Genomic DNA, 4844 nt, shown 5'->3' with positions numbered 1-4844 from the left:
AAATTAGAATATGGAAATTAGCAAACAGGAAAATGTTTATTAACATATTATTTTGAAAATAATGATGATATCAATATCATAATTGTACCTATTTCATATGTGTGAATATGAATAAAGATTATATGAATAAAAATAATGCTGTATTTTTCACATATGATGCACCCAAGCAAATAATGCACACATACATAGAGCATGTATGGTATTCATAGGAAACTAATGTTCCAGGAAGGTGCAAGAGGATCAAAACATGGTATACAGAGAATAATACAGCCAATAAGTAGGAAACATGAAAAAAATGACCAATATGGCCTGCATATGATGTTATAGAACCAAATGATCCTTCACAGAAAAAAAGCTTCCTCACCCTTGCTGCCCACAAATCCAAAGCAGATGCCATTTGGTTGACTTCAATTCATGGCGATCCTGGTTATGTCAAAGTGTAACTATGCTCCATAGGGTGAAGGATATACAAATAATGCCTTTGTACAGCACGTCCCATAATAATCTAGTTAGGACAACTCCACTGTCCTCAGAAGGTGATACTATTTGGGGATTCGAGGCAAAGCTGCAAGAGATGCTAAGTGACTGTCTTCTCACCCAAAGCACAGGTATTCTATTCTGAAAGACAGAGAGAGTGGACATCGGTAGAAAACTGGTAGCCTCTCGTGCAATCCTATGCTCTCTCTTCTTAGCACTTCTCTCGGTAATTACACATCTATTTGGTTGGTGATATGTTCAATGACCATATAACTTTCAAGTTCATACTTGTTTGTTTCATCATGGTGTGAATAGTCCTTGGAATATACTTGGAGTGAGTTCTTGGCATGAGTAGACAAACGAGTTCCCTAAGTATTATGTGATCTAGAGGAACCCTGATCAAAAAAGGAAAAAAAAAATGCAGAACAGAATGTCAGGTTCTCATGAAATCTACACTTTCTGAGCCCATGGAGAATGAATGAACCTCCTAAATACTTCCCCGAGATCACCTTTAAACCTTAGCACAAAAATACCCCTTGATGTTTTATTAAAATGGAATTATCATGTAGCTTAATTAGTAAAAGGAAGGTCTGCCTTGAGCATTGTGGCCTTTTCAGAACAAGCTGTATGGAAGAAAATTGACCACAGCAACCCCAAAGATTAGGGAGAAAACGTAGGGGACAAGGAGTTGACCTTAATCAGGAACCACTCAGAAATGACAGTGGGACTGGTTGCACAGCTCAAAGAATATAATCAATGTCACTAAAGAGTACATTAGCAACCGTGGAATTGGTATATACTTTGCTGTGTATTTTCTCAACAGCAACAACAAATAAATACAACTTAGATGAAAAACGTATTATCTGGTCTCTCCTGTTGTGTAAAACATATTTCCTCATGTAACTGCGACATCCTATGGATTCCAGATGAAGCAGCTGCAGCCATCAAGAGACCCAGGAAAATGGTTTGCTTTTCCTAATAACCACAGGGCCCCCATTGCTTTCTCTCAGCATAATCAAAGAGTTACAGATTCCAACAGGGAGCACAAGAGGTCCCCCCCTTCTCGTTGTCAGACTCATAGACCAGTGTCCCACTGGGCTGACTGATGTGCTTAAGTCTCGTCATGGCCCTGAGAGTCTATGAAATGCTTCCCTAAAGTAGATTGATATACCAGCAGGAACACAGGTCAAAAAGATGAATAATGAATCATTTAGAAACCAAGTTAATAAAATAGCAGAAATTAAAAAGTAATTTTTCACAACTAAATCATATAGAAACCCAAGCATGTTGACGCAAAATTGGAGGTAAAAAGTAAGTTTAAAATGGCACCCTTGGTCACTGCCTCAATACCAAGTGAATAGCAAAGGCTATAATCGCAGATCATTTTCCAAGATCCTCTTAAAGAACTACATCGTTTATATCACAATAAAAGCATTCCTTTACTGCTTGTACAAATTGTGGAATAGTTTGAATTATATAAAGCACTTGAATTGTTACTGTAATTTTTTGGTTCCACATGTAGCATCTCTTAGAGGGAATTCCCTATTCTTCAGAACACATTAAGCCTAGGATGGGAGGGATGTTAGTCTGGGTTAACTAGAAAAACAAATCCAGAGACACTCATATGTGTGTAAGAGAGAGGTTTATATCAAAGGCAATTGAATATTGAGAAAACATCCCAGCCCAGTCCAGGTCAAGTCCATAATTCTGCTATGAGCTCATATGTCTGATACTAGTCCATAAATTCCTCTGCAGACTCATGCAGCACATGCAATGATGCTGAATGCAGGAAGATCACAGGCTGGTGAGTGGAAAGTCATGAGGATCTAATGGCGGTGGAAGCATTTCCAGGGCTCTGGCTGCCATCAGTGTGGATCCATGTGGCTTGACAACAGGAAGGGGAAGTAGAGAGAGAGGCCTGCCCCTTCTGGTGACAGAATCAAGAGAGAGGAAGTTCTCAGAATACTCGTGAGAAGGCCACGCCCTCAAGGAGGGATCATCAGGCTGTGACCTGATTGACAGGCTAGACTCCACCCCTTCATTCTTTTATCAAGTTGCCATGAAATTATGTAACTACCACAGGAAGAAAAATGGATAAATGGGCACAAATTAAAAGGGACCAGTGCTCATGGTAGAAAACGAAATATGCTGTATATCAATATAACACGACCTTTGCTAAAGAGTACTAATCCTCTACACACACACACACACACATATACACACACACTCACACATGGCCCAAACTTGTTGTCCATGACACTGATAAAACAAAATGTGGTTCTTGCTATATAGCCAAATATTATAATGAATTTTAGAAACTACCATTGCTATACTCTGTAATGTTAGTAAATCCTCACTAAGTATTACATATAAGAATGCTAATTTTAAGAGTAACTAAATATCTTAAGAATCCAAACCAGAAATAACGCATTTTATTTCCATAGATTCTATGTCTAATCATTAGATAACAATGATGTAAAAAGTTTCCTTTTTTTGTTCTCCGGGCTGATATTTGCAGCTGATAACACAGGGATTATAAAAATTCTGGCTAAAATTAAAATCCCCAAGCTGGGTCTTCTGGATAATGAGAAACTGATTGCCTCTATTGCCAAAGAGGAAATGAAAACAGCAATCGGAAAATTCGAAGTAGCAGGCCTCCTGTGGTGATGAGTCTCGATTGAAATCAGATAAAGCTTTTGAGAGAGAATCAAAAGATCTGTTATGCAGGATTTGCAAGGACTGTCTTTTATGAGATTCATGAAAGCCCCAATGCCAGGCCTTTTGTTCATGTAATCTGTCAAAAAGACCAACATTCGTCCTGTTTGCTTAATTAATTGTGCTGAATCAAAGACTTCCAGGTAGGAATTGAATAAAACAACTCGGGTTTAGATTGCTAGTGCCTTCTTGCATGGCTGCTCTTATGATATGTGAAAAATGTCTAATACACAAGTGCGAGCAAATAGATTTAAACCTCGCTTCTGCAGCAACTTGTGAATGTGCACAGAAAGCCTCTACCATGCAGAAGGGGACTATTTAAAACAGCTCTTCTTAAACAAATTTCATTTTCAGAAGTCTTAGTAGGTGAAATGTAGGGCATGAACTCCACCAGTGACCAGCAAAGTGTTTCTTTCTAGCTGGGAAGAAACATGTGGTATATAGATCTTTTCATATCATGTCATCTGTTGACAAAAGAAATTTATGCTCAATCCAATAGTAAAGTGATTCAAGGTAAATGTTGGAAGTCAACCATCCTTGGCAGTTGTGTACATCATTTTACATTAATGTGTTCATTCCACACTTTTCAACTTCCTTTAAAAACCATTGTCTTATCTAAACTCACCAGAATTCGCAGTAACACTTAACAACAGGAAAGACACAGATGGAAGGTGACTTCCCTTAACAGTACTTAGCAATGTGGGAAAAGTGAAGGCGAAAATTCAAATCACTCCAATCAAAGTAACGTCTTTTAACAGACAGTATATGAACGTTTCTAAAAGACCGCAAAGTTGATCCTTTATTTATTCTTTTGGGGTTTTCTCAGAAGGTAGCTCCGCATTGTCTGCGAATGAAGGAAAAGAGAAAATCCTGTATTGTTTCTGAAATCATCTTGTGAGTGAACACAAATAAGCACCACACAAGCACCCATCTGGGAAGGACTTTGATTTTTGTTTTTTGAGGACAGATCTTCCCACCACCTTCAAGCATTTGTGTTAGTGCCTGAGCCTGGAAAACCCTTGAAGGAGGTGAACCGTTCAGCCTGCCGATTCGACTCCAAGCAAGGTGTTGGTTTTTGTTTCGTTATTTTCCCCAGCTTCGTATTTTATGTGACCAAAATATTTGTGTCCATTCCTTTTTTAAAAGTTATTAAGAAATTCTACTTCCCCATGGTTGGCAGTTTGAACCCACCACCCTCAGAAGAAACATGAGGCTCGCTGCTCCCACAAAGACGTATAGCCTAGGACACCCCAAAAAGGGCCACTCTGAGTCGGAATTGACTCGGTGGCAGTAGGTTTGTTTTTGTTCTTGTTTGGAGGTGGGAGAGGTGATGAAGTAAAGTCGGAGACACTCGTAGCTCAGTGGTTAAATATTCCACTGCTAACAGAAAGATTGGCAGTTCAAACCCACCAGTCGCTATGAAGGAGGAAGACACAGCAGTCTGATTCTGTAAAAATATATACCTTGCAAACCTATGGGGCAGTTCTGTTCTGTACCATAGAGTCACTACGAGTCAATATCGACTGCATGGCAATGGGTTTGGTTGACATCCACCAATAGCTGTCAAATGAACGCTAACCCATGGTGGCCTCCAGTATGTCAGAGGAGAGTGATCAAGGGCATCCCTGGCCTTTCCTCCAAGTTACCAGTCA

Source organism: Echinops telfairi, unplaced genomic scaffold (assembly GCF_000313985.2).
Source record: "Echinops telfairi isolate 266 unplaced genomic scaffold, ASM31398v2 ScPeMD7_7467;HRSCAF=8505_0, whole genome shotgun sequence".
Taxonomy (NCBI): domain Eukaryota; kingdom Metazoa; phylum Chordata; class Mammalia; order Afrosoricida; family Tenrecidae; genus Echinops; species Echinops telfairi.
The sequence above is the reverse complement of the archived record's forward strand: the minus strand, read 5'-3'. Positions refer to the sequence as shown.